An 18,620-nucleotide genomic window follows, 5' to 3' on the forward strand; every position below is an offset into this window, starting at 1 on the left:
ATATAACAATGATTCAGCGCAAATCCTCTATACAGGCAATTTTGTCTGTTTTGGCTACATGCAGCTTTTTTTTTTTAATTCTTTTTTATTCTTTTACCCTCCAGATTTTATTCAAAATGGAAAATTTTTAAAGGCCATTTCAGAAGAACGTTAAGCATTCATGCAGAAACAGGGAAAATCAGGCTGATTGAAAAAATACAGAAGCCCAAGCCTTTAGCTGACAGACAGTTGGTTTAGATGGGATATTAGGAAGAAATTCTTCACTGTGAGGCTGCTGAGGCCCTGGCCCACACTGCCCACAGAAGCTGTGGCTGCCCCATCCCTGGCAGTGTTCCAGGCCAGGTTGGATGGGGCTTGGAGCAACCTGGCCTAGTGGAAGGCATCCCTGCCCTTGGCAGTAGGGTTGGAACAAGATGATCTTTAAAGTCTCTTCCAACCCAACCCATTCTATGATTCCATGCTGATCACATTGATCTGCCCAGAGATTTCTGTGCCTAGGGCTTTTCAGCAATTTCTGTGAGCACAAGCCTTTCCATGGGATTGAAGCTGAAATGGTTTGTTACAAGGAGCTGGAGTGCGTCCTGTGCTTGCCACTCACCAGGCTCCAGTCAAAACTTCATTTTGTTTGTTTAACATGGGCTCAGCTCATGCTTGTGCCTGCTCCAACTGGGATTTGGGTCAGAGCAGTGTTTGGAGGTGGTCTGGCCCCACTCTGGCACCCCACACTCCTCAGCACGATGCTACTCCCTGCTAAGCAGTTCTGAGAGGGGCTCTGGTGATGAACTCTTCTGGCAAAGCAGCAAATGATCCCACTGGCAGCCCCAAAGCCCTGCATCAGAGATCTGTGCACTAGAAAACACTCTGCCCTCACTCAGCAGTGTCCCAGTGAGGTATCATGCTGAGCCAGGCTAAAAATTTAACCCTTGGATGAAGGAGCATTGAAGACGTGTTTGCTCTAAGTTGGAAGTAGTTTTATATCTCTGAATCAAAACCTTTCCATGACTTGGTCCTGTTTGAAACAGGGCACACTGTGTAAGTCTTCCTGGGTGCCTGTGCTGAACCCCGGGCATCTCCCACTATTGCATCTCCCACCACTGCATGTCCCACTGCTGCTCTGTGCTGGTAACACGGACATGCTGTACGAGGGCAGAGGAGGAGCCAGAGGCATTTTCTTTTCCAGCTCTCTACATGACCTATCAGCACAAGCCAGGCCATAATTCTGCAGCCAGCTTTGAGGACAGGACACCCACCACATGGTCCAGGTGAGGACTGAATGTCACCTCTCCATGGAGCAGGACTGCCTGTGCCTGGGCAGTGTGGGAAGGCAGCCTGACCTGCCCTCCAGCTCTGTGTCCTGTCCCCTTATTTAGTCCAAGTCTTCTTAAAAGGCCAAAAGGCAAAGCAAGAGGATAAAGGGTGGGGAATTTCCTCCTGGGCATGGCTCGGTGGGTTAAGCATGTGGCTGTTTTGAAGCAAAGCAAGCAGGGTGAGAGGTAATGGGGTCTCTGCTACCATTGATGGGGTTCATGGGGAGGTGCTGGAGCTGGGGTTGGTGCAGGGGCTGTGCTGTCCCCCTCGCCAATTTTAGACTGATGAAATCCCAGAATTTTCCAGACCATATCCTGGTGTCTTACGCAGGTCTGTAGGATGGCAGGACTGAGGAGGTATCAAAGGCTTCCCACTGAGCCCAGTGGGTGTTGTGGGGTTGCAGCCCACCTCTGCATTTCGGAGAGAGGGAGGAGAAAAAGATCTAGCTTTGTGTTTTCAGGGTTTTCAACTTTCTCACCGAGCTGGGAAATACTGGAAAGAAAGTGTGTGGGAAGGAAAATCTTGTGTGAGACACACTCTGGAACTGAGAGCTGTTGTCTTGGTCACAGGGGAAACAGCTGCTGCAGTGGGACTGGATCTGATGTACACAGAGCCGCTCGGCAAAAGTGTCCTCAGGAGCATCATGGGGCAGTTTCACTCTCTCCAGCTCGTTTTAAAAGGTGAGGAGCTGACAGGAGCCTGCCTAGCACAGCTTTTCGAGCAACAGGAAGATGTGTGGCTGTGATTCGGGGCAGGTACCACACAACATGCTCACACAGGGGCAGGGGGCAGAGCTGAACTTCAGATAACCTGCTAAGACTAGAGCAAGATCAGCTGAGGAAGCTGCCCTGGCTTTCCACCACTGCCAGTACCAGCAGAAGCCGGAGACGGAGCAGTCCTGGCTCAGACAAAAGAGCTCGCTGGGCTTTGTTGCCGGCTTTTGTCCACGGGCGGGCAGCTTTCCGCAAGGCTGGTTCCCTGCTCCCTGCAAAGCTGTGCAAAGCTTGCATAGCACCACGAAACATGAACTGGTGAGCTAAGAACCAGAGCTCACAGGGCTCTCCAACTCAGCTTAAAGCAAAGGTGAGGGTTGTTCCTGTCCCCACGTGGGGATGTGACCTCCTGGGGCTCCATGAGAACCCTGAAGTGAGGAGAGCAGGAAAAAAAATCTGCACGTTGGAGAGCTTGTGGAGAAGCCACAGGTGCTCCAGGGTACTTGATCGGGATAGAGAATCAGGACAGGGTTTGGGGGGACTTACCCTCAGAAGAGAGGCAAAAAATGAAACTTCTCATAGTTTTTCAAGCTGTTTGTGCCCTGAGTTAGTGCTCCTTACGGCATTTGGTGAAAGTGGGTAGGAACGTTGTTTAGCAGTAGTTTATTTTTAGCTGAGATGACTTGTGACAGCACAATGGTGTTGCAACACCACGGTTCTTGTCTGTGGTTTCCCTGTGCTTTGGTACCGGAGCAAGTGAAGGCTCCTGACAGGGCCTCATTGTGCTGGGAAATGCAGAGATGTTGCAAGAGCTGGTTCCCTCCCAAGCAGGCAGAGAACAGACCTGCAAAAGCAGAAAGAAGGAATTGGAGTTGGCCTTGTGGGCAGCCTGTGGGTCCTTGTCACAACCTCACTGTGGCTCGAGCAACCTAGCCCGACCCCAGCATAGCCAAGGGCTGCACAACCCCCATGGACGTTCTTCTTTGAGGGGATGGGGGTGAGAGGCTCCTGCCACAGGAGCTCCTCCCGGCCTTGCTGTTTCTTGTACAGCTGCTCTGCTTTCCCCTCTATCTCCTCCATGAGAACCACACCACTCGAAAATAGTTGTTCTGACTCCAGCAACGTCGCTGCAACTGTATGAAGTGACAGAACTGGAAGCCAACACAGGGCCAGGGAGGAAATCTTAACCTACAGCCCATCGCTGTAACTAAACCTATCTGCCAAAGGACGCCTTCTCCGTTCAGCTTCTTACCTGGTGTAAGAGAAGAGACATCAAAGGAATAAGGATCTGGTTTCCTCAGCTACTGTCCTTTCACTTGTGCCTGCTTTCTGCCTGTGTAAATCCATTAACTCTTGCCCAAGGTAACAGTGCAGAATGAGGTACCTGATCTGCCTCTTTCCAGGCAACACAACCTGAGATTAAAGCTGTGCTAGCTTGGCACGCCGCTCAGTAAATCCCTACGTGTTGATTCCCTGTCTCCTCCTCAAGTTTTACAGGATGCTGACAGCTTTCTGCCTGTTTTATGGTTTCATGGCAGTTGCTCGACACATCAATATGAGAATTAATTAATCTTGGCTACAGGGTAGGCAGCAGTTTGGGCAGCCCAAGAGCGAACAAGGTCAGGATTTCAGCAACAGTCCATTTAGAGAACTTTCTGGGGCTCCAGCAGAGCAGCATAGTCTCTGCAATTTTTATTTGGATCGCTGCTCTCTTGCCTTGTTTGCAAGTTCTGTCCTGTTGGCAAGGCTGCTGTGAAGCCGAACGCAGAAGACTACAGCAGATGACTCTGCTCCATACGGGGAGCAAGGATTAGGGCAGGGATAGTGTTTGGCTTACAAACATACCATCACTACAAAACAATTATTGACTTAAAATCCCTTTACTGATGTCCCAACTTTCATCTGATGATGTTAAAAGGTCAGAAGGAAAATCAAGGCTTTTTTTGCCCTAATCCCTTTAAGTACTAAATTCATGGATAGCAATTGAACCAACAATTTAGATTAAGGCAATAGCTTCAGATGATGGAGAAACTCTGCTCCTCAAAGGATGCCTGAATGAAATCTGGCTTTTCAGAATGGGATTGGAATTGCCCTTGGCCTCCTGTTACAAAGATCCTCCTTGGTAAGCGAATAATCCAGGACAGCCATGCTTATTGCAGTGCTCAGCCCTGCAACATGCCCAGAGATCACAACGAAAGATTTTGAGCAGCAGCAATAAATACAGAAGAAAAGAAGGATCTATGTTAGATGGCTCTAAATTAATCTGTTTCCTGAAAAAATCAATAAATCATTACTGCTACTAGTGAACAGTATTTATCAAGTTGATGCTGCTCTTTACAGTCCTTGGTAGGTATGATTTTTTTTTTTTCTCTTCCCTTTGTAGCCAAACTTTCTCTGGATCGTCAGAGTGCAGAGTGAGGATGCCCTGATGGAGAGAAGGGATGTCCAGTGAATACAAAGCACAGCACAACGGCAGAAGCAAAGGCAAACCCAAAAGAAGGCTCGAGGTGATGTGACTCCTTTCTTCCCCGAGCCCTGGTCACAGACCCTGCTCCAGCTGAATGCCCTCAGCTCAAGCAGACAATAATCCAGCAAGCTGTGAGGTGTTAGATTGGATCTTGCACGGTTTAGTTGGGATGTAGCCAGCTCATTTCCTTGGAGTCTGTTGATAGAAGGGCTTTTACTGCACACACAAGCCTTAGCAGAGACAAAACTCATGTCTCCCCTTTCTAACAGGAGAATTGAGAGATATGACTCTGTCAGCAAAATGTATTTTCCATGTGAGGCTCTGGGTGAAGAGCTCGTCCCTGCAGCTATACTTGGTAAGCAAGGGGAGGTCCTGGGGACAGGAGTTGTGTCAGTGCCCCCCACAGCAGGGCACAGCCACCCTGTGTGTGGGCTGGATGTCATAAAATCCCACAGTGGATTGGGTTGGAAGGGATTGTCCAGTTCCAACCCCCTGCCATGGGCAGGGACATCTTCCATTAGACCAGGTTGCTCTGAGCCCCACCCAGCCTGACTCTGAATAATTCCAGGGACTGTACACCAACTGGGCAACCAGGAAAATCATCCTGGACTTCTCACTGAGCTCGAAAACTGATGAATAGTGGTGTGTGGATTTGCATGACCCAGCTCCTATAAACTGATAGTTTTATTCCCATGTGAGATGACCCTTTATAGTCTAACCCACTTTATAGTCTAACCAGGTTGGCCATCCTGGTGAAGCAGGAAAATCTTCTTATTAGGAGCAGAAACTTACTAATTCCTATTTATCACTCTTAAACAGCAGTTCCAGCCATCCCTCTATCCCAAACCCCTTGGCTTCAAATTTTTCTTTTTCTTTTTTTTTTTTTTTTGGTTTTTTTTTGTGTTTTTTTTTTTGTTTGGTTGTTTTTGGTTTTTTTTTTTTTTTTTTTTTTTTTTTTTTTTTTTGGTTTTTTTGGTTTTTTTTTTTTTGAGTTTTAGATTTGCCTAGGAAATTTCTCGTCCTGAGAACAGTTCTGAGAAACATGTTTTCCATGACTGGTTCCTTCAGAAATGTTATTACTGGCTTGGGAGAATTCTTATACAATAAGATTAAGGTTCTCTTGCTGGAAAATTCAGACACTACAAATTTTTAATGTCAAAAAACCAAACAAGTAAAAACAAGTAATTTCCTAAGAACATACACAATCTGGTGTTGATAGTTTTTCATGGGAAAATGCTTCACTCCAGTGTGTGTGCCTGTTTCTAAGGGAACTAATGGCAGATGGGGTGAGAGAAAAAACACACAGGATAATTACAAAGCCCCACTTATCGACCTGCTCCTAACTGTTCTTTGGAGTGGTAGGCAAACATGCAAAACACTGAACCACTCTGTATTTTTATGATGCTTTGAAGTGTGAGTTCCAAAGAAATTTTAACTTGCATCACTCCAGTATTTCCATAGCTGGGTAGTGCTGCTGTCTTGGGGCAACAGCTACCACTTGGCTTTCCAGAAAGAAGTCCAGAACAGAGGATCTGGTTGGAGAAACTGTGTCCTTAATCAAGAGAAGAGGTGGGCAGAGGAGGGAGCTTGTGAAGTCTTGATGGACAAGTCCCACCGTGGTCTTTCTCATGCCCTGAGGGACATTTCCACCATACAACCTTCGGTGCTCCAGGGTGGCATCTTCAGAGCACAAACGGGTTGGCAGAAGGGGAACCATCGTCCCTGACGTCTTTCAGAGGTGATTTTTCAGGGATCCTTTAGTAGGGGTACACTCCCTGTTTCAGCCAAGCATGTCGTTTCCCACTTTTCTTATATCGCTTCTCCAGAGCGGAGTGGCAACGAGAGGTGCTGAGTGTCGACGCTGGGGAGCCTCTGCCATCAGCAGATGCAGGTGTTGGCAAATGCAGGCAGGCTGCTAAAAATATCCTGCATGCTTTATTCTTGTTTCAAAGGCCATGAAGTACTTCTATGAGAGTCTTTTTCATCTTCAGCATGGAGATCTGCCTAGTACTCCCACACATCCTTTATAATCCCTGGAATCTCAGGTTCTTCCAAATGAGAATATCTGGGCTGCAGATCTGAGCAACAAAACCTTTAGTGCTGTGCAGTAGCACTGGGAAATATGGGCAATGAAGCTGAATTTATTCTCCTTTTAGCCATCCTTACAACACTAATTCTACTGAGTGCAGGCTGTGGGTTTACTTCCTGTATCAGCAAAGAGCACAATCAAATCCAATTACTCTTCACATGAGCATAATCCACCTATGTGACTTTTTAATGCAGAATATTTAGGTCTGCTTCATAAATAGCAAAGGAGTGTTGAGAGGAAGTGTCGTTGTCTCACCCACAGGCACCTCACAGAACCCAATACACCCGTGCAAAGGCCAGCCTTAAAAACAAAAGCACATTGCTCTCCTCTCGGTCCTGGTCTTCCAATGTATTTCCAGTGTGTGCTCTGTGATTCCTAGCAGCCCGGGTGTTTTAGTCATCCTAATGTGTTTGCTTAGGCACCAACATTAGTGTCAAAAGCACTTAATGCAAAGGAAACTCCCCAGGAGTGCACTGCTCGCTGCCAGACCCATCAGTCCCGCGTCAGGAATGCATACGCTGTGCAGCATTTATTACTGCGGGCTGGTAATGAATTACCCACGCATTCTGAGGGCTGCTTCCCACTAGGCCATCTGGGAAAAAACCTGCTGTGCCCCATATTGACAGGCTGAGAGGGTTGGGGTTTTTCATCCTGGAGAACAGAAGGTTTGGGGGAGACCTTATTGCACCTTCCAGTACATAAAGGGAGCTGACAAGAGAGCTGGAGAGGGACCTTAGACAAGGACCTGGAGTGAAAGGACAAGGGGGAATGGCTTTAAATCTGAAAGAGGGCAGGGTGAGATTAGATATTAGGAGGAAATTCTTGACTGTGAGGATGGTGAGGCACAGGTTGCCCAGAGAAGTCGTGGACTCCCCATCTCTAGAAGTGTTCCAGGCCAGACTGGACGGGGCTTGGAGCAACCTGGTCTAGTGGGAGGTGTCCCTGCCCATGGCAGCATGGTTGGAACAAGATGATCTTTAAGGTCCCTTCTAATCCAAACCATTGTGTGATTCTGTGATCCTATGTTAGATGGCTGTGGGTCCTCATGCACTCACATCAGCCTCTGATGACAACAAATCTGAGATGAGGATGGAAATATTTATTCTTGACTGATGCTGTGATCTCGTAGTGAGCAGATGATTCAAACCTGTGACACAGTGACATCCTCCCACCCTGGAGTCTATTAATGAAAACTCGTATTTCCCATTAGGCTAATTGGGGCTGGGTAACTGTGGGTGAGGTTCAGCCACTGGGAACCTCTGGCAAGGTGCCTGACCCCTTTCCCAGCCCCTGGCAATCACTCCGGATTTTCTCCTGTGCCCCCAGCTGTTTTTCAGTGCAAGCAGCTCGGTTTGGAAGCAAGGCTTTAAACCAGGCTCACCTGAGCCTAGATGTGGGTTTTGGGGCAGAGGATTTAGCCGAGAGCCTTCCCATGTGACCCCATCTTTTAGTAAGCAACTGCAAGGCTCTGTCTGTGGGCTCTCCTTAGGCAAATGGAGACCTGGCTCACTCACTGCTTTAAGAAGCCCTTTTTCCTTTATGATTTGTTTGCTGCTTTGATTATTATTTTTTTTCAAGTTTCTGTGCCTTTGATCTAAAGGAAACAGTTAGGAGGAATTAGAGCTGAGCTCTGGAGGTGAAGAAGTAATCGGAGATTACATTTCAATGTGCTACTGGAGTTTTGAAGGCAACTCTTAGAGTCATTTTTCTTTTCTAATCTCTTCTTTCTTCCCCCTTTGTAGCAGAAAATGAGCTTTCCAGGGATTCCCGGCTATCACATCGTGCTGGAGGTGGGTGAATCCTCTCTGTGCCTGTCAGGAGTTGCTGTTTGCTGTCATTCACCTTCTGCAGATCAGCTCTGCCTGTGAAGGTGCCTCCAGCCTTCCTGCCATGCATGCTCCCTTCCCGAGAGCTGTAACAATAGTAATATTACAATAGTACAATACAAATACAAGAAATCCCCACCATTGCTTTAATTCAAGTGCTTTTTTTCTAGGGTTTCCAGTGCCAAACCCTTATTCCTGGAAATATCCAAAGCTAATCCATCTTTATAGGTGTTGGAGTCACCCTAACAGCAGCTGAACCAAAAATAGGCTTCCTTGTACCTATACATATGGTGCTTATGGGCCTTTCAGAGCCTGGCAGGGATGGCTCTGACTCGCAGGGCACTGTCCCAGTTCCTTGGAGATGGAGGGTGGAGGATCCCAGGCTGCACAGGAGCTTTCCAGAGGGAGCTGGGAAGTGGCGAGGCTGGTTTGCTCTTCCCACATGCCAATTTACTGTAACGCAAGGCAAGTCACCTCCTAGCTATCATCAAAGTGGTAGTGTTTATTCCAGGGGATTTTTGGGGTGGATTTGCCTAGGGCTGGTGCCTGAGCTGGGGAGGCCATTAATTAGAGCAAACAATATTGTCTTTCAGCCTCTTTTGAGAAACTGAGGATCATTTTAAAGAGACAGAGCCCTAAAAGGGCCTTGTGCCAATCCCTCGCCATTCCAGGAAGGTTGGAGGCAGCCTGGCTCATCTCATCCTGGCCTGTGCCTCCTGCTCTAACAAGGATTTAACATCCCCATTACAAATCCGTAGAGGCACTGACCTTCTTTCCATATATATCTCTGTGAAAGAGGGAGATCATTACAAACAATGCAACTCGGAACAATTAATTCCTTGCAATGTGAATATTGCAAATAGAATTTTCACCCCGAATCCCAGAGTTTCTCAGCATTTGGAGAACGGGTGTGAGCTCCTGCTCCTCCAGCCAGCTGCCTGATTTGAAGCCAGTGTTTTTATAGTGCCAGGGAGCAGAATTTGGAGTATTTGGGTGCAGGCACAGCGGCTGTGTCTCTGTCACCACGTGCCTCAGCAGCTGGAATGTGGAGCTCCTCAAAGGGCACTCCATCCGATTTCCTGGCACACTGCAATTCCCCAGACCCTTGGCATTTTACAGCCCTCAGAAAAGGTTTCTTGCTCAGGGCTTTGTTAGTGTTTGATGTTTTAAGAACACTAAGCAGACACCACTCTCCTAATCCTGTCAGACTTGCAAAGAAGCAGATATGTAATCCTTCATGGGTATTAAATTTAATAGCAATAAAGTCTATTTAAGAATTACACTGTCAAATGCCTGCCTAAGCAGAGGAAAATATTCTTAGTTTAGACTTCATCAGGAATCTATTTCCAGTTGTTATTGCCTGTGGAAGTCTCCCCTGTATGTGTGGGGGTAAAGATGAGAAAAATCAGCAACAGGCAGTCCCAGATTGCTCTTTTCTGGACACTTTTGGGAGGAACAATTCCCTGTAATATATGACCATATTCACATGAATGCTCATACATCTGTACAACTGCTTTTATATCCATAACAGCAGATGTGAGTGCACTCAGGGGCACCCCTGTGTTTAAGGAAAAGCCCTAAGCTGCATGATGCATATTCATGCCAGAGGAAGGATTTTGGGGAGGTGGGAGGAGAGGTGTGCTGGGGGCTGAGAGAGAGAGGAGGTGGAAGATGTGCCACAGGCAGGATCAGCAGCTTTGGGAGGGGTGAGCAACACGTGGGGCTGAATAAGGAATGGGTGGCACAGGCCTGAGGAGGGGAGCAGTGAGGAGAAGTCTCTGAGCCTCTGGATTTGGTGCTCCTTCTAACTGGGGAGCCATAGCTTGGCTTTGCTTGGGCTTGGCCCAAACACTGGGGGAAGCAGGTTTCTCATCTGAGTAAACAGCTCAGTTAGCTACCTAATTAAACAATAATAGTAGTGTCTAAAAAGCTTTAGCTCAGCCTCTACTTTTGGCATGAAATGGATAAGAGCTCCTTATCTGACCCTCAGTCCCCCAGTGCTGTGGCTGGGAGCCCTGGTAGAGGCAGGAGGATGAGATGGAGCTGCTGCAGTGATGGTACCCAGGGCACAGTTCATGGTAGAAAGGCTTACAAAAAATGTCTTTTGTGAGACTTCAGGTAGAGAAAAAAGAAGAAAACTGTCTTCACTGGCTGTGAGCTGTGCGGCAGGATGTGGAATGGTCATTTCAGGTGCTGAGTAACTTTTCTCCAAGAAGAATTGCCATCCTCCTCCCACCAGCCGTGGCACAGGGAGCTGGGCAGCAGAGAACGCTTTAGAGGTGAGACCTACAGAAGTCCAGCTCGTCCAGAGCCTGTCGCTCTCTATCAGGACGTCACACAAATCCTGTGTGACATGAGTGCCCCCTCTCCACGTCCTCTCGCTGCCCCCAGCCCGCCGGGTAGTCAGGCAAACACACGGTTTTGCTGTGGTTTACACGAAAACTTTTTCCATGTGACAAAACGAAGCCTGTGGTGTCACCCAGACCCAACCAGCCGCCGGCACAGGAACTGCCTGACACCACGGGCTAATTAAGGAGCTTCTAAATGGTTTCCGCCAGCGATATGATAAAGTGCTGACTCTCCTCGTGAGGAAACCTTGAGAAGGGTGACAAGGGTTTCCATGCCGCCCCTCCTCTGCTACAATGAGCTACCAGCAGCTGCCTTCCCCGGAAAGCCGCTGAACGCCGGGGCAGGGATGGAAGATGCTCCTTCCCTGTTGAATATACGGATCAGCCCCGCCACGGGCTCTGGATGCTGTGCAGGGGATGGCTGGCGGCGTGGGGGGACCTGTTTAGGGTGGGAGGCAGCTCAGCTGGCTTTGGGTAGCGCCACAGCCCGGTGCCATCCTCTCAAGAGGGTTTTTTCACAGCCATTCAGTGCGGGCATCTCCCGGCTGCTCCCCCGCTCCCGGCTCCAGCCCGTCGGGTCTCCCAGGCTGAGCCTGCTCCAACACGAACACAAGGAGAGCCGGGGAGAGCTGGAGTTCGCAGATGTCTCCCCTTAAAAACCCGGCAAAGCGGGTGGAAATCCCCCGCCCCGGGCTGAAGCAGGGGGGCCAGGCCCGGCACTAGGATGAGTTTTGGTTTGATCCTGATTAGAAGAGGGCAGGAGGAGCCTGAGCCAACGTGGCCCCCCCTGCTCTTAGCCTCAGATGACCCCGGGTAGAAGTCCGAGCGCTCCAGCCCTGCAGGGCGGCTGCTGGCAGCATTCCTCTGTGCCGACCGCAGAAAACTCCTCTGGAATCACTCTGCATCCCGGCGAGGAGCTTTCGCTCCCGAGGATGGGTGCTGGATGTATAGCAAGCCTTTTGCTGTGAAGTGAGACTGCGTGGGGACAGATCCTTGCAGAATTTACAGGTCCCTCATCATTTTTCATGCATGTACTGGGAAGCCATCACCTAAATCACACTGCGGGGTCTGTTTTACAGAAACACAGGTATTGCATTTCCCACAGAAAATCCATATGCTTGGAAAGCATTTAGTCCATACTGTCTAACATTAGCTAAAACCTGTGAGATAAACATCTTTTGGATGGACAATTTGAGCTGTGGAATAAGCACACTGAAGTCCCCTAAACTTGTTTTTTCACTGAGTTACAAATGTGTGATAAAAGGCACATATTTCTGTGGCTGAGTCACCCCCTTGTAAATAGAATGTCGCATTAATGCTTGCGTTGAAACACCTTCCCTTGGAGCAGCAAACCCTTGACCCTTCCAGACAGCATGAAAATATCTATATATAGAGTTCCAGTAGATTTTCGTACTGTCTGACCAGCTGCCAGCAGCTGCTTAGGAGCTGCCTTCCCTGGAGGCAAGGACACAAACAGGAATCTGTATTACGCCTTCAATTTTCTCTTAAAACATAAAATTGAATTTTAAACAAATGAGAGAGGTTGGATGATCACAGGCTATTCTGTGAGGGATGCTCTGTACCTGCTGACTGATGCAAAGGCTGTAAACCTGCTCCTGGTGGAGCAACGCTGATTTACATGGGCTGAGGGTTGAGACCATTGGATTTATGTTAGACAGTGTGGCTTTTGACTCCTGGTTGTGTCCCGGGGAGTGCAGGAGAGGAAAAACTCACCCGAGCAAAGGCAGCTGCTTGCTTCCACGTCTGTGGCAACACAATATTGGCCTCTTAATTTCCTACTGATTAAACTGTAGGAAAACAAAATCTGCTTTGCCTGCAGCAATTTGGCTTCAGCTCAAAAGCTTTCTCATCAAAATGAAATATCATTTGCTGTGAAACCGTTAGCAGGAGGATAAATGTACTTATAAAAGCAGCTATTTGTAAAACCCAAGTGGGGAGCAGCAAAACGCTGTAATTTAAGGGGAAATCTCCACAAGGGCTCAAGAGGGCAAAACTCCTTATAAAGCCCAAGTTTCATCAGGATTGTGTGATGAAACAAACAATTGTTCAGCTGCCCATCACTCAGACACAGAAGCATTTTCTTTCCTAACAACTCTCTTGGCTTGTCTAAAAGATGAGCTGGTTGGAGCAGGGCTGGCAGGACCCTCCAGTCTGATATTGGTGTCCCCAAGCTCAGAGAGGGGGTTGGTGACATCTTGTTTGGGAAGCACAGGTCTGGAAATGGTGATGTAGCCCCTCAAACACCCACGTACTGTCATCAGCAGAGCTCAGGGCTGGAAAATGGGGTACAACCCATATAATCCTATATAATGCCAAGTAAATAGCAGGTCGTTTTAGTCCGGGGAAGTAGCCACAAGAGGGAGATGTGATTGGATATGCCAAATGTATGTCTTTAATAGGCAGGAATATTGAGAAATTGAGTATTAGTTCAGAGCTCACTAGAAATGCAGAAAGAAATTTCACCACAGGGGCCTGCAGTTTTGGGGTGAACAAGTTATCTGAGCTGAATTTTGGAAGTACTTTTATGATAACAAAATTACCCATGATGCCTTTTTGCCTTAAAATCTCCCTAGCTCTAATGAAAAATTGTTTTCTTGAACATTGCCTGAATGACATTAAAAATTTTAAGTGAAAAGAGGGGAAATGCCGAGCTCCCCAAAACTCTAACAAAAACAGGGAGTCAAATGTCAAGTTGATTCAAGGAAGATTTTTGATCAGTGAACCAAAAAATCCCTCGTTCAGACAGCACAGCTGTAATTATCTCGCCCTTAAGGGCAGACTGACCGGGTGATGCTGAAGCATTTTGGAGCGTGCTGTGGGGATGGCTTGAATCTGCTTCCCGCATTCTGTGCTTTCAGTTTAAACAAAACATTTCCTGAAAGCCCTCAGTCTGTCACCCTTCCCCTGTATGAGAATCATTTTTTGCTAAAATAAACCTTGTTTCTCCCCGCCCCCTCTTTTTTCCCCCATCCTCCACAAACCCAGACTCTGATACCAAGAACTCTGTGGGGCTGAAGATTTAGGGAACATAACCAGGGCTGTGGATGCTCTCTTTAAAACCTTCTCTATGCCCTTTAAATCATCTGACTCTCAACTGTCATTGCAACAATGGGGAGAAAACAGCATTTTTCTCTCCTCTTAGAGCTGCTCCCATTACGTAACTGCTAATACACTATCTGGCTCCTCTTGCCCATCAGTCCTTGGAGCTTTCAGACCTATTTACACACAAACAGACTAACACCCATCTGAAAGTCATCTCAGGCACACAGAAGGGATTCTTTTGCCTCCCCAAAATAACAGTCCTTCTCTGCAAGGCACTGAATAACTGTTTGGCGAAGCGAGTGCCAGGTTGGTGCTTAGGTTAATCTGCTTAGATCGACTAACGGAGTTGTGCAAGGATAGAAAATACCCAGTCAAGTAAATTACATCATCCAGGGAAAAGCTATTCTAAAGAAAGCTCACGCTTTATAAGCCTGAGCAAAATCCTGCTCAGGTAAACATTTACATATATTTACAAGCAGAAGGTCATTACTTTTCTTGTGAGGAAAAAAAAAAGGGGGGGGGGGGGAAGAAAAATGGGATCTTTGAAGTTTTTTGGCTAATAGAAAATCATCTAACTAAATTAATTAACTGGCCAAGATCCAGAATGAATTAAAAACTCATTTTAATTTTTCTCACATTAGTAGTACTAAGTAGGTAAAGCCCCCAGCCCAGAAGAAAGGAGATCAAGGTGCTGCTTAGCATTGTGTATAAGCAATGGCACTCCCCTGGCTATATTGGGCCTATCTTTGAATTGTTGTAATTCCTTCTACTGTCAGACCATATTTTAACAATCTCCATCACTTGATGCTTCACTAAAATATATTGTTCTCTCTGCAGTCTTAAAAGCAATATGAGAAGGGGAAAAAAAGTGAAGCTAGAGTGGATGGGAGAATTTAGAGACCGTAAGCACATCTGGATTTAAATATTTAACTGCTGACTTGGTTTTTGCTGTCCTGTTCAGAAATATTTTCACTGTAAGATCTGTTGTCAGTGGTGAGACCTGACAAGGGCTGATGCTGACATGCCTGGCTGCCAGCAGCTCTCTGGCTCAGTTTCCTAGGCTGGTCCCCTGAAAGTTTTCCCCAGAGGAAGTGCTTGATCTTTAGCAAAATGAAAGATGGGATCAAAAGGTAAGGTTTGGTCTTGCAATGGAGCCTGAGCTGTTGCCATAATCCTGGGTCACATCCCTGGGAATTACAACCCAGAGGGCAAGCACCACAACAGTCTCAAGAAGAGTTAAATGCCTCCACAGATGTGTGGAAAGGTTGTAGAGGGTGTTGGAGACAGACCAGGTCTTGGGGTCTCTGTTACATTCCCTGGCCCAGAGCCCATTCCACCACCTTACACCCGTTGCTGGAACCAAGTGGTTGTGCAGTGACACCTGAACACATCACACAGACAGGTCTATGGGGGTCAAGCTCAGTGCACAGACCCCTGAACCCGGCCTTGGCAGCTGCATCATCCCTTGGTGTTGTTTTTGCTTTTGCAGAAAGTTCTGCGTCATGCCAGGAGCTCTGCTTCAGCTTTCTGTGGTTGCACTGAAAGCTCTCCTCTAGCAAAGCTCGTTGTCGTGGTTTGAGCCTTAGATTACAGTTTGGGCCCAAATATGCAAATGTGTCACAGTGGGAATTCCCACAGAATGGAGTAAAAGTAATGTGGTGGGACTAAGTTTGTATCTAAATGCAGTAGCTTTTTTTTCTCTAAGCCCTTGTAAACTTCACCTTGATAGAACATTATATTTGTGTTAAAATTAATCTTTTGTTTTCTCTTCTTCCTCCCAAATTTATCTGATCAAGCCCTTGTCAGTTTTAAGAACACCTAGCTACTCCATTTATATTAATTCTCTTTTGGAATAATCTTATTACCTTTCCCTGCCATCCCTTTTCATCCTCTTTTTCCTATGGTCTTGATTCAGAGTCCCATGAAAAGAGAACAGCCACATTAGTAACAATAAAAGGATAAGATTTCTGCAAGGGTAATTGAGCCTTTTAGGATTTTATCTGCCTGACCATATTAGCAAAAGGACTATTAAGCAAATGTGAAATTTAAAGCTAGGTATTGTGTATGATATATTGGCTTTTACAGTGCACCCACGTGATCAGCTGGATGGGTGATTCATCACTACAAGGCTTAGTACTGCTCCAGAGTTGGACAAGGCAGCATTAATCAGGTTCCCCACACTGACTGCCCTGCCCTGGACTGCTCCAACCCTGCTCTCCTCTGCCTCTCCCTTCCCGCTTATTCACCAGTTTTGATCTCCCAGGTACTCCCAGGTCTGACTTCAGCACTGCAGATAAACTCATCTATCCAATGGGTAAATACAGCCATAGACATGTTGTGGCAGGGTGAGGGTCATAATATCATGCCCATACTATTGTGTGTGTCACACAGAGCCCTTGTGTTCATAAGAATGAGGAAAGTCTGTAATAAGTGCTATTACTGTTGGTATTTAGTGACAGTCTTATCACTGGCATAAGTGTTCCTGTGGAAGTGTATATTAAACGCCCATTTTAAATCCTCAGTCTATTTTTTCTATGCTACAAATGAGCTGATAAATGATTGCAGCCCGTTGGGATTATAATATGAATTGACATTCAAAAAAAAAGTTCCAGCTCCATCTGTTTGGGTTACATAACTCATGATCTCAAGCAATCTCAGGGGCAGGATTTTCTGCATAAATAGTACAATTTCCAGTAAGGAGATTAAGGCTTCTTTGCTGGGAAACGAAGAAATTACCAAAAAAAGCTGTCATGTCAATGGACACAAATAAATCATGTTCCAAAATACACAGGAAGACAAATTTATGTCATTTAGTCCCTCTGCCTCAGATGCTCCCTCCCCACCTGCCAGTAAAAAGCATTTTGCCACAAAATACCATTCATCCTTTAAACATTTACGAAATGCGGTCAGCTCTATTTTCCACATGTTAACTCCTTAAAAAATCAGTGCTGCTATTAACATTGTACATTTTTACAGTTTTAATCCAAGTGCTTTTTTTTAATATCCAGTGGCTTTCTGTAAGTACTGGACTTCAGTAAATCCAAGTGCTGGGAAGCATAAAATATATTCCACCAGGATAAAGAGAGGCACTCCGAGCAGCTACTATGGGGCAGCCTGGAAGCAGATCCTGCTGTGTGTGATGGAGAGAAAAATTATCCCCCAGCATCTGACAGCGCTGTGCTCGTGCTCCACAAAAACATTCAAGTTTTAGGTTAAAAACACACCGCTTTTGTGTGTTGTGCATGTGTGAATAAGGAGAAAACTCCTAGTTTGGCCTCTCTCTGCACACAGATGGGCAAGTGTTTCTGCAGACAGACTGTTACCACACGTCACATCCTCCAGAGGCAAAGCTCCCATTAAAAGGCTGCTGGCAGAGAGTGTTTATTAAAGTAACTCACAACAGGGATGGCAGCATTGCCCCACAGCCAGCCCTGCACAGGATCACTGCCCCAACAAAAATCCCCTTTGCTGGAGAGGAAAAAAAAGCAGAGCCCACCTGGGAAAGCCCCAGCTCAGACTGGAGCTCTGTGCAGGGCTGGTGGGCACTTTCCCAGCGCTGCCAGACCTCTGCCAGACTGCGGGCTCTCTCCTGCCTCTCTGCAGGGCTCACCCTGCTTCTACCCCTGTTTAGTTTTCATTTCCTGCTGCAGCTCTCATGTGTACTCAGACCTCTCTTATCTTTTATGTCTAAGGTTTTAGCATGGACCAAGCCATGGCTACTCAGCAGATCCCTGTTTCCCCTCCTTGGTATCTTTTCCTTGGAAAGCCAAGCAAGTCTGGTGTGTGGTTAACAGGAAATGTTGTGCTGGTGGCTCCCATCTTGCTGCTTGTGCATTACCATCCCTCTGCTGAAACCACTTCATGGCTGAGTCATGTGTTCACCATCCCTGTGCTCTAGGGCCACTTCTGTCCTTTTACCCATCCCCTGTGTACTTCAGGAGCTCAGGGACCCCCAAGGATGTCCTGGGAAAGCCTCCCTCTTTCTAGGCTTGGCTATTTGCTTCTCCACCAAAATGGCATGAAAACAAGTGAGGAGGCCCTCACCATGCTCTCACACAAGTCTTCAGGACTCTAAAATAACTCTTTAGCTCCTTGTTTCACCACAGGGGAAGTGAACTTGGCCATGCTGATATGCAGAAGGAACGGAGCAGCAAAGGGGGAACAGCTTGCCCGCAAACTCGTGTGTTCAGCAGCATCAGCAAACTGAGTCAACGTGCTTTGGAGCAGTGTCCCATTTAATTCCTGGGAAACTGCTGCTTATGACCCTGCCACAGCAAAACGTCACAGAGATGACTTGGGAAAACAGAGATTATTTTGTGTATGGGGGAAATATGGAGTCAGTGCCTTCCTGCTGCCTGTCCTCCCCTCTTCTATGCACATCCCCTCAATTTGGCAGTGAGAGAGTCCCCATCTGCAGGGGTTATCACACCTGGTTCCCTCCCCAGACAATGGTTTCCTGTCAAAACCCCTTTGCCTCAACTTCACAAACCCCATCCCAGCTCCTCTGCACACCCAGCAGGGTAAATGGAGACAGGTTTCCATGGCTGATCCCCATATTCCTGGAGATAAGCTACTGAAAGCCCTGGGTTTCCCTGGCCTGATGGGCTCTGTGAGCAAACTGTCAGTGCTGCAGAGAGAACTGACTGAAGAGTTGCAAAATGCCATTGCATATATGACTGAGTATGAACATTTCCCATCATCTGAAAAGAGAAAGGACAACTTCTGGCCTGGTCAAGTGGAGAGAAAAAAGCAGTTGCTGGAGCAGGAGCTGCCTGGGAACAGGGCCAATGACCTGAACCCATTTAA

General features: G+C 47.1%; 1 long non-coding RNA gene across 2 annotated transcripts in view; it reads right to left on the reverse strand.

Annotated features, from left to right (window-relative positions):
- Nucleotides 1–394: 394 nt before the first annotated feature.
- Nucleotides 395–18,620, reverse strand: part of LOC125327020 — a 65,717-nt gene continuing 47,491 nt past the window's right edge. Inside the window, exon 3 of one of the 2 annotated variants that reach the window (XR_007204106.1) lies at nt 395–2,865. This is a non-coding gene — a long non-coding RNA (uncharacterized LOC125327020). Of the gene's footprint in view, nt 2,866–7,533; nt 8,490–18,620 lie in introns of those variants that run through there. The other variant, XR_007204105.1, reaches the window with a different exon arrangement.

Source organism: Corvus hawaiiensis, chromosome 6 (assembly GCF_020740725.1).
Source record: "Corvus hawaiiensis isolate bCorHaw1 chromosome 6, bCorHaw1.pri.cur, whole genome shotgun sequence".
In the NCBI taxonomy this organism is placed as follows: Eukaryota; Metazoa; Chordata; class Aves; order Passeriformes; family Corvidae; genus Corvus; species Corvus hawaiiensis.